The sequence below is a fragment of the Bufo bufo genome, chromosome 10 (genome assembly GCF_905171765.1).
Source record: "Bufo bufo chromosome 10, aBufBuf1.1, whole genome shotgun sequence".
Classification (NCBI taxonomy): domain Eukaryota; kingdom Metazoa; phylum Chordata; class Amphibia; order Anura; family Bufonidae; genus Bufo; species Bufo bufo.
Window position 1 is genome coordinate 32,646,004 of NC_053398.1, and position 11,243 is coordinate 32,657,246.

The 11,243-nt window shown below is 45.9% G+C and overlaps 1 pseudogene; it reads right to left on the minus strand.

Annotated features, from left to right (window-relative positions):
• Positions 1–7,001: 7,001 nt before the first annotated feature.
• LOC120981317 lies at positions 7,002–7,179 on the minus strand (annotated as a pseudogene).
• Between the last annotated feature and the right edge of the window lie 4,064 nt (positions 7,180–11,243).

Consider the following 11,243-nt stretch of genomic DNA (forward strand, 5'->3'; position numbering starts at 1 on the left):
TGGTAGCCAAAAGCAGGAGTGGGTACAAAACACAGAAGACATGCAAATATTCCATTCATGTGTCATCTCTGTTTTGGATCCACTCCTGTTTTTTTTTGGCATTAGCAATACTGATGGATTACTGACCAAATGCAGACCGAGTGAAGGCAGATGCTCCACAGACAGGATCCGTTTTTTGTGGGTTGTTGTTCTGACAGAACAGAGGAAGGGCAAAATAATCAGTGACGTCAACAGAAACTTACTGCTGACACCCTCTCCACTCTGTTGGGGGGGCTCTACTTGTATACCGTAAGTGTTTAATAGAACAGGTTCTGTAGACATCTATGTGGAATCAGCTGCCGACGGTGTAAAAGGAGTGCGCTTCTTCTTGACGCTAATATTGACCTGTAAGGCTGAGTTCACACTTGAGTTATTTGGTCAGCTTTGGCCCCGTAACTGCCCAAATAAGTGAAGTCTGCAGTGATTCTAAGAGCAACGCCTGACATCTGCATGTCATACGGACTCACAGTATTATTTCACTACCACAGCAGACTCCCTATGCGTGTTACTGCAAGGCACAGTGTTCTACACCACTATAAAGGCTCTCTGCAGCCAGGAAATAACCAATTTTTAACGTTATTTGCCACAAATTAATTTGGATCAAACCAAATATTTTAGAAAAGTACAGCGAACCAGACAAATCAAATTTTGGAGAAATTCGCTCATCTCTCTATGTAAGCATTTCTATCTAGCTGCTATGTGGAGCGGATTTTAATATTTATTATTTTGAAATAAAGCTTGGATTATTGTGTGATTTGGTGATGGATCTCGCCTTTTACAGCACATAGTTGGAATGAGATTTGTGCATTGCAGAAAAAGGAGGACTGCAGTGCTGCTGAATTTTTTTTCCTGTCTATACAGCTTCCAAAATGTCATGAATTTTTGTAAATCTATATAGCTATAAAATAGTAGCGGAACTGGAATGGACTTCCTTTGCCCCTTATTTATCTTTCTTTCTTCTCTTTTCCTTCTGTCTTTCCCTTCTTCCCGAATCTCCCTCCGTTTCCTCTATTGCTTCCTTCTGTCTTTACCTTCTTTCCAAATTTCCCTCCCTTTCCACTATTGCTTCCTTCTGTTTTTCCCTTCTTCCCAAACCTCCCTCCATTTTCTCTACTGCTTCCTTCTTTCCTTTCTTCCTTTCTTTTAAGAGTTTTTATACTGATTCTCTGGATAGGTCATCGGTAGAGTTGAGTGAACCCGAACTGTAAAGTTTGGGTTCGTACCGAACTTTAGCTTTTTTGGACCCGGACCCGAACATTTACGTAAAAGTTCGGGTTCTGCGATTTTTATGGCGCTTTTTGAAAGGCTGCAAAGCAGCCAATCAACAAGCGTTTAACTGTGTGCCCTTAGAAGCCATCACAGCCATGCCTACTATTGGCATGGCTGTGATTGGCCAACTGCAGCATGTGACCCAGCCTCTATATAAGGCTGAGTCACGTAGCGCTGCACGTCACTCTGCTATTCTTAGTGTAGGGAGAGGATGCTGTTGCTGTCAGGGACAGATCAGGGATAAATACTAAGAAGAACTGCCTTATAACTCAGCGATCTCAATCCAATGTGTTTTGTGGGTGCAGTGCACAGTTTTTTTAAGCCTGCACTGAGCCAACTTCTGTTGAGAACGCAATTTTTTTTAACTTCAGTTTGTCACTATGAATGTCTAATCGGCAGCCATTTTATGCAGACATGCTGGTGCAGCACTATCTATCTGTATGTCTGCTAGTCCAGAAATACAGCTTTTTTGCTGACTGTGCTTAAATTATTATTTTTTTTATATAGTGCATAGAGATGTCCCGAACTATTCGCCGGCGAACATAGCTTGTTCGCGTTCGCCGCCGCTGGCGAACATATGCAATGTTCGGTCCGCCTCCTATTCGTCATCATTGAGTAAATTTTGACCCTGTACTTCACAGTCAGCAGACACATACCAGCCAATCAGCATCATACCCTCCCTCCCAGACTCTCCCACCTCCTGGACAGCATCCATTTTAGATTCATTCGGAAGCTGCATTCTTAGTGAGAGGAGGGACAGTGCAGCTGCTGCTGATTTAATAAGGAAATCGATAGCTAGGCCAGTGTATTCAGTGTCCACTCCAGTCCTGAAAGACTCATCTGATCTCTGCTGTAAGGACAGCACCACAAAAAGCCATTTTTAGGGCTAGTACATCAGTCTGCTTTTTTTTTTCTGTGTAATCTAATTGCAGTTGCCTGCCTGCCAGCGTGTGTGTCAGGCTCCCAGCGTATACTGTGCACACTTGCCCAGTGCCACCACTCATATCTGGTGTCACTGTAGCTTGCATTTTTTTTTAAAAACTACTTTTTTGACTGTAATATAATAGCAGTCAGTTGCTTGCACGCGTGTGTGTTTCAGGCCCCGCAAGTGCATAGTGTCACCAGTGCAACTCAAATCTGGTGTCACAGTAGATTACATTTAAAAAAACAAAACAATTTTGACTGTGAAATAATAGCAGTCAGTTGCCTGCACGCGTGTGTGTGTTTCAGGCCCTGCAAGTGCATAGTGTCACCAGCGGAACTTAAATCTGGTGTCACAGTAGATTACATGAAAAAATAATAATAAATGACTGTAATAGATTGAATAGCAGTTAGTTGTTTGCAAGCGTGTGTGTCAGGCCTACAGCGTCTACTCTGCCAACTTCTGCCAGTGCACAGTGCCACTCATATCTGGTGTCACAGTAGCTTGCACGCATAGTACAACTAAACTAATCTAAAAAAAATGACAGGCAGAGGCAGGCCACCCTGCAGGGGCCATCGTGGTCGTGGTGCTGTGATTCCCTTTGGCCCTAGAATAATGCCCAGTGTTCAGAGGCCACGTACCCTGAACTCGAAAAGTTCTGAGGACATAGTTGACTGGCTAACACAGGACACCCAATCTTCTACAGCTTCTGCTCTGAACCTTGACGCACCATCCTCCTCCAGGTCAGCTTTGGGCACCTTTCAAGTTACCACTCGCCCGCCTGCCCACCACCAACACTAGCACCACAGCTGCTTTACTTGATCTGTCAGAGGAGTTATTTACACATCAGTTGGAAGAAATGAGTGATGCGCAACCATTATTGCCAGAGGATGTAGATAACAGGGATATGTCTCAGTCAGGCAGCATTACACACATGGACGTACGGTGTGATGATGATGATGTTGTACCCGCTGCTGCTTCCTTTGCTGAGTTGTCAGATACAAGTGAAGCGGTTGATGATGACGATGTGTCCGTGGATGTCACGTGGGTGCCCGCTCGAAGAGAAGAAGAACAGGGGGAAAGTTCAGATGGGGAGACAGAGAGGAGGAGGAGACGAGTTGGAAGCAGGGGGAGGTCGTCGCAAGGAGCTAGTGGCACAGTCAGACAGCATGCATCGGCACCCGGGGTCAGCCAGACAGCACGCCAATCAATGCATGCTGTTGTCACCACCAGAATGACGTCATTGGAGAGATCAGCAGTGTGGCATTTTTTTGTGTGTCTGCCTCTGACACCAGCGATGCCATTTGCCACCTGTGCCAAAAGAAACTGAGTAGTGGGAAGTCCAACACCCAATTAGGTACAACTGCTTTGCGAAGGCACATGATCTCAAATCACAAACGCCTATGGGATCAACACATGAGTACAAGCAGGACACAAACTCAAAGCAACCATCCTCCTCCTGATCCAGCATCTTCAGCCACATCAACCACTGCTGTCCTCCTTGCCCCCTCTCAACCATCTGCCACTCTGTCTCTCACCTTGAGCAGTTCCTGCTCATCTGCCCACAGTCAGGTGTCTGTCAAGGACATGTTTGAGCGTAAGAAGCCAATGTCGCAAAGTCACCCCCTTTTCCGGCGTCTGACAGCTGGCTTGTCGGAACTTTTAGCCCGCCAGCTTTTACCATACAAGCTGGTGGAGTCTGAGGCCTTCCAAAAATTTGTAGCTATTGGGACACCGCAGTGGAAGGTACCCGGCCGAAATTTCTTTGCACAAAAGGCAATGCCCCACCTGTACTCGATTGTGCAAAAGGAAGTCATGGCATGTCTGGCACACAGTGTTGGGGCAACTGACCACTGATACCTGGTCTGCAAGGCACGGTCAGGGCAGGTATATCACCTACACTGCGCATTGGGTAAACCTGCTGACGGCTGACAAGCATGTAATGCGTGGCTCTGCAGAGGAGTTGGTGACACCGCCACAACTTGCAGGCAGGCCTGCTGCCACCTCCTCTACTCCTCCTACTCCATCCTCTTCCATCACCTCCTTGGCTGAGTCCTATTCTGCTGCTGCGTCTTGCTCCACATCAACTGCACCCCCCCCCCCAGCTCCCCAGGGGCTATTCCACATCCAGGATACGACAGTGTCACGCCGTCTTGGGGTTGACTTGCCTGAAAGCAGAGAGTCACACAGACCAGCACTCCTATCCGCCATGAACGCACCGGTGGATCAGTGACTGACCCAGCACCAACTGGAGATCGGCAAAGTGGTGTGTGACAACGGAAGCAATTTGTTGGCGGCATTGAATTTGGGCAAATTAACACATGTGCCGTGTATGGCACATGTGTTGAATCTGATCGTACAACGCTTTGTGCATAAGTACCCAGGCTTACAGGACGTCCTCAAGCAGGCCAGGAAGGTGTGTGGCCATTTCAGGCGTTCCTACATGGCCATGGAGCACTTTTCAGATATCCAGCGGCGAAACAACATGCCAGTGAGGCGCTTGATTTGGAATTCAACACTCCTAATGTTCGACCGCCTGCTCCAACAAGAAAAAGCCGTCAACGAGTATTTGTATGACCGGGGTGCTAGGACAGCCTCTGCGGAGCTGGGAATTCTTTTGCCACGTTACTGGACGCTCATGCGCAATGCCTGTAGGCTCATGCGTCCTTTTGAGGAGGTGACAAACCTAGTCAGTCGCACCGAAGGCACCATCAGCGACATCATCCCATTTGTTTTCTTCCTGGAGCATGCCCTGCGAAGAGTGCTGGATAAGGCCGTAGATGAGCGTGAAGAGGAAGAGTTGTGGTCACCATCATCACCAGAAACAGCCTTATCAGCATCGCTTATTGGACCTGCGGCAACGCTGGAAGAGAAGTGTGAGGAAGAGGAGTCAGAGGAGGAATGTGGCTTTGAGGAGGAGGAGGAAGGCCAACCACAGCAGGCATCCCAGGGTGCTCGTTGTCACCTATCTGGTACCCATGGTGTTGTACGTGGCTGGGGGGGGGGGAAGAACAGACCTTGAGTGAGATCAGTAAGGACGAGGAACGGGACATGAGTAGCTCGGCATCCAACCTTGTGCAAATGGGGTCTTCCATGCTGTCGTGCCTGTTGAGGGACCCTCGTATAAAAAGGCTGAAGAAGAACGACCTGTACTGGGTGGCCACGCTACTAGACCCCCGGTATAAGCAGAAAGTGCCTGAAATGTTACCGAATTACCGCAAGTCGGAAAGGATGCAGCAGTTCCAAAATAAATTTAAAAATATGCTTTACACAGAGTATAAGGGTGATGTCACAGCACAACGGGGATCTAACAGGGGAAGAGGTGAAAGTAATCTTCCTCCTACCACCACCACGCCGGCAAGGACAGGACGCTTTACAGACGTGTTGTTGATGGAGGACATGCAGAGCTTTTTAAGTCCTACGCATCGCCACAGCCCTTCGGGGTCCATCGTCAGAGAATGACTCGACCAACAGGTAGCAGACTACCTCGCCTTAACTGCAGATATCGACACTCTGAGGAGCGATGAACCCCTTGACTACTGGGTGTGCAAGCTTGACCTGTGACCTAAACTATCCCAATTTGCGATAGAACTTCTGGCCTGCCCCGCTTCAAGTGTCCTGTCAGAAAGGACCTTCAGTGCAGCAGGAGGTATTGTCACTGAGAAGAGAAGTCGCCTAGGTCAAAAAAGTCTAGATTACCTCACCTTTATTAAGATGAATGAGGCATGGATCCCGAAGGGACTGACAGTGGGCGATACATTTGACTAATAAAGGCCTGGTGATAAGATGAGCTGCCTTGGGCTAAAAATGGTCCACACGCTGCTGTATTTTATCTCTGCATGCCGGATGACTTGCGTGACTTATCTGCCACCAACTAGGGTTCAAGCCAAAATGTTTTAGTGCACTTTCTGCCTGGAAAACATAAATTTTTCTACAGCAGTGGCTGCAACAATACCTAATTTTTCAGGCATGTGTACATGCCTAATTTTTCTGGCCTCTGGTGCTGCACTGTGGCTGCAAAAACAAAACAAAAAAAAAGGCACATACATGTGTCAATTTCCCTTCGTGATCGTTACCTTGTTGTGATAAGGGGGCTTGCCTATCACAATGAAGCGACCACCTCTATGAGTGTGTTGGCAATGGCAATGTTGGCACACCCCAGATGATAAGGTCGTTGCATCATAGTGAATAGACCAAAAGCGATCGGCTGGATAATTTTGCATAGAAAAAACATTACTTTTCTTTGTGATCATCTAAGGTGAACATTAAAGCCTACTAGGCCAACAATGGGCCCACACTGCAGAATCATTGTTTTCTGGGTCACTTAACTGTCACTGAACTACCTCAGCACGACCATAGACTTTGAAAAAACCCCATCGCCTGCAATCTCCCAAACGTGCGCACGAGCACAGTCATTACTACACCAAGATTGACGCATAGAGGAATAAAATTTATGTCATGAGTGTGTCAACTATTGACAACTCTTTGCGGTTGTCTAAAATCTATTCCATACACGTCCCCTGATAGGGGACGTAACATGGATTAAACTGATAGGAATAGTACTACTTAACACACCACTCATATCTGGTGGCACAGTACATTGCACGGCGCACGCGCAGTGCCCCAAATTGGAAGTAGGAGGACCAACCAAGCATCTTTTTCCATCTCCCGGTTCCTAAAATCTATTACATACACGTCCCCTGATAGGGGACGTAACAGGGATTAAACTGATAGGAATAGTACTACTTAAACACACCACTCATATCTGGTGGAACAGTACATTGCAAGGCGTACGCGCAGTGCCCCAAATTGGAAGTAAGAGGACCGACCAAGCATCTTTTTCCATCTCCTGGTTCTAAAAATCTATTCCATACACGTCCCCTGATAGGGGACAAAACAGAGATTAAACTGTTAAGAACAGATTTTTTTTTAATTAAAAAAAAAGAGGACAGCCTCTGCGGAGCTGGGTATTTTTTGGCCGCGTTACTGAACGCTCATGCACAATGGCTGTAGGCTCATGCGTCCTTTTGACAAACCTGGTCAGTCAAACCCAAGGCAACATCATCGACCTCATCCCATATGCGTTTTTTCTGGAGCGTGCCCTGCGAAGAGTGCTGGATCAGGCCATAGATGAGCATGAAGAGGAAGAGTTGTGGTCACCATCACCACCAGAAGCAGCCTTGTCGTCGTCGATTGCTGGACCTGCGGCAATGCAGAGAGAGGAGTCTGAAGAAGAGGAGTCAGAGGAGGAAGGTGGCTTTGAGGAGCTGGAAAACCAACCACAGCAGGCGTCCCAGGGGGCTTGTTATCACCTTTCAGGGACCCTTGGTGTTGTACGTGGCTGAATGGAGGAAGAGACCTTCAATGACATCAGTGAGGACAAGGAACGGGACATGGCTAGCTTGGTATCCAACCTTGTGCATATGGGGAGTTTGCGGTTGTACAAATGGACTGTTTGCGGTTGTTTGCGGTGCGTTAAACGGGGAGTTTGGTCTGTCAGAGTTTGGTCTGTCACTGTGAAGCAGGCGTAACCCTTACACTACCTGATCGATACAACATCATACCTGATGTTTTAAAGCACGTTATTCCAAACAATTTAGGAATGTTAGGTGATTTATGCCCTTTATGGATTAAAACCTGACTCTGCGTCAACTACGTAATTTTCCATGGATCCCCCTCCGGCATGCCACAGTCCAGGTGTTAGTCCCCTTGAAACAACTTTTCCATCACTATTGTGGCCATTTGCGGAAATTTGCGTTTGCCGTTCGCGAACGGAAAATTTTATGTTTGCGACATCTCTACTAGTGCACCAGCACTATCTATCTGCATGTCTGCTAGTCCAGAAATACAGCTTTTTTGCTGACTGTGTTTGAAATAAAAAAAATTCATATAGTGCACCAGCACTATCTATCTGCATGTCTTCTAGTCCAGAAATACAGCTTTTTGGCTGACTGTGCTTAAAAATGTATTTTTTTCATATACTGGTCATCTTTGATTACACGTGCATATGTGACTGTCACATTTAGGCCACAAATACGGCCATTAGGTTACTGCGTTTAAAAAAAAAAAAAAATTCATATACTGGTCATCTTTGATTACACGGGCATAGGTCACAGTCACATTTAGGCCACAAATACGGCCATTCGTTTACTGCGGTTGAAATAAACCGTGTGTTCATATACTGCTTATTTTGAATTTAACGCACATAGAATACAGTCACATTTAGGCCACAAATACGGCCATTTGTTTACTGCGGTTGAAATAAACCGTGTGTTCATATACTGCTCATTTTGAATTTAACGTACATAGAATACAGTCACATTTTGGCCACAAATACCGCTGTCATATAGAGTTAAAAAAAAAAAAGTGAGTGCAATACCCTACATCAGGGTTTATATTGGCGGCTAATTATTTTTAACATACTTAACCAATTTTTACTATGCTTTGTGAGCGCTAACTATGAGGCAAACATCTAATAAGGGACGCGGTCATGGTCGCGGTGGTGGTGTTTGTGGAGCCTCTGGTGCATGGAGAGGACGTGGCCGTTCTGCCACAGCTACGTGTCCTACTGAACCTACTACCTCAGGTCCCAGTAGCCGCCAGAATCTACAGCGATATTTGGTCGGGCCTAATGCCGTTCTAAGGATGGTAAGGCCTGAGCAAGTACAGGCGCTAGTCAATTGGGTGGCCGACAGTGGATCCAGCACGTTCACATTATCTCCCACCCAGTCTTCTGCAGAAAGCGTAAAGGTGGCGCCTGAAACCCATGCCCATCAGTCTGTCACATCACCCCCGTGCATATCGGGGAACCTGTCTGAGCCTCAAGTCATGCAGCAGTCTCTTATGCTGTTTGAAGACTCTGCTGACAGGGTTTCCCAAGGGCATCCACCTAGCCCTTCCCCAGGGGTGGAAGACATAGAATGCACTGACGCACAACCACTTATGTTTCCTGATGAGGACATGGGAATACCACCACAGCACGTCTCTGATGATGACGAAACACAGGTGCCAACTGCATTGTCTTTCTGCAGTGTGCAGAGCGAAAAGGAGGTCAGGGAGAATGAACCCCCTTTTGCCGTGAATGAACCCCTGCTCTGCATAGCTGACAGGGGCCTAAAGCTCTCAAAATCCTCTATTGTATTGCTGGGTGACATGAACCCACTTTTGCCGTTAATGAACCCCTGACAGGGAACTCAATTTAGTGAAAACAAGCGCACGCTGATGATGGCATTCCCACCTGACAGCCGGTGCACAGTGGAAGCACAAGGCGAAGGCAGAGGAGGAGGACGAGGTCGCCAACGCAGCTGGGGCACCACCAGCACCTGAGAAGGCAGGGTTAACATGGCCAAAATGTGGAAAAGCTTTGTCAGCCTTGGAGGTGCTGACCTGCCCTGCAGCCAGTGTATAGTGTGAACGTGTGTTTAGCACGGCAGAGAGCATTATCACAGGCCGCAGCCAATGTGGACAAGCTTAGGTTTATTAAAGTGAACCAGGCATGGATCCCACAAGACTTGTCCGTACCTTGTGCAGAATAGACATTTATACCAGCCTCAACCATCCATTCTTGTACTCAAGTGCACTTATTCTTAGTTTTATTTTGTTATATGTCCCAATATTTTGGGGAATTTAAAATAAAAAATAACACAAATCAGTGTTGGCTACCTATTCCTCCTTCACCGCCGCTCCCACTTACACCGTCACGTCAACCTACACCGCCACATCCACCCATCGACCGCCTCCTCAACCTCCTACTCCTAGATCCAGATTGTTATTTTTTATTTTTCTGTATTTTGTTATTTTAAGTCATTTACCTATCCACATTTGTTTGCAGAACAGTTGCCATGCTCTTCAGCACATTTTGATGCCTTTTGCATCCCTCTAGCCCTTTCCAGGACTATTTTAGAGCCATTTTAGTGCCCAAAAGTTCGGGTCCCCATTGACTTCAATGGGGTTCGGGGTCAAGTTCGGTCAACTTCGGGTCCCGAACCCGAACTTTTTTTTCAAGTTCGGTCGAACCTGCCGAACCTGAACATCCAGTTGTCCGCTCATCTCTAGTCATCAGTATCCTGGGTGTCAGACCCCCCACCAATCAGATACTGATGACCTATCCAGATGAAAACCCTCTTTCTTTCTTTCTTTCTTTTCCTCCCTTGTCTCCTGCCTCCCTCCGTTCCTTCCCTTCTCCCACTGTCCAATCTAGCTCCCATCTTTTCTTCTTCCTGTGATCTCTTCCTTCTTGCCTTTTTTCTTTGGCTCCGTTCTCATCCATCCTTCCATGATGCCATACTCTTCACCTTTATTCTTGCTTTACTATATGGCATTGCATTTTACTACTGGCCACACATTACACACATGAGGGCAGAAACACCAGTTGACTCTCATTGTTCTATACAAACATGTACAACATAGCTTACGTTTATGATAAGATCAGTGATCTGATCTGTTATAAACATAATATTAAAGAATGAGATTACAATGAGAATTTTTATAGTTAAACAAATGGTCTGAGTAATTACTATTATATCATAAAGATAACAACCTCCTTAAATTATGTTTATAGTTCAAAACATGTCATTGTCAGAAAAAAAAAAATAATCTGATCCACTACAATCAAAATCAGTCCAAACACCCTTGCATACTCTGATCTTTTTTTTTCTAGTGCAGAATGTATTTTTGTGAGCATGTAATAAAACAGCTTTTGGAAAGCTATGTAAATCTAATACATTTCGATAAAGTACAGAGAGAGTGATGCATAATTCATTTTGTATAGATTAGGACTGCGGTACTATCTCTCATCTCTGTCCCCAAATGCAAAAAAAAGAACAAAAAAAAAACAGTCCAGGTTTCCTAGTTTGGGATGTTTTCTTTCCTATATATAATGAATTTATGCTTGTCTAATGCCGTATTTTTATGAGATAATGTAACAGTATATGAGAGAATGTGCTTATTGTGCATTATTACTGTTTTTATTATCATCATTGCATGTCTAAGAAGATAGAAGTCACACATGATA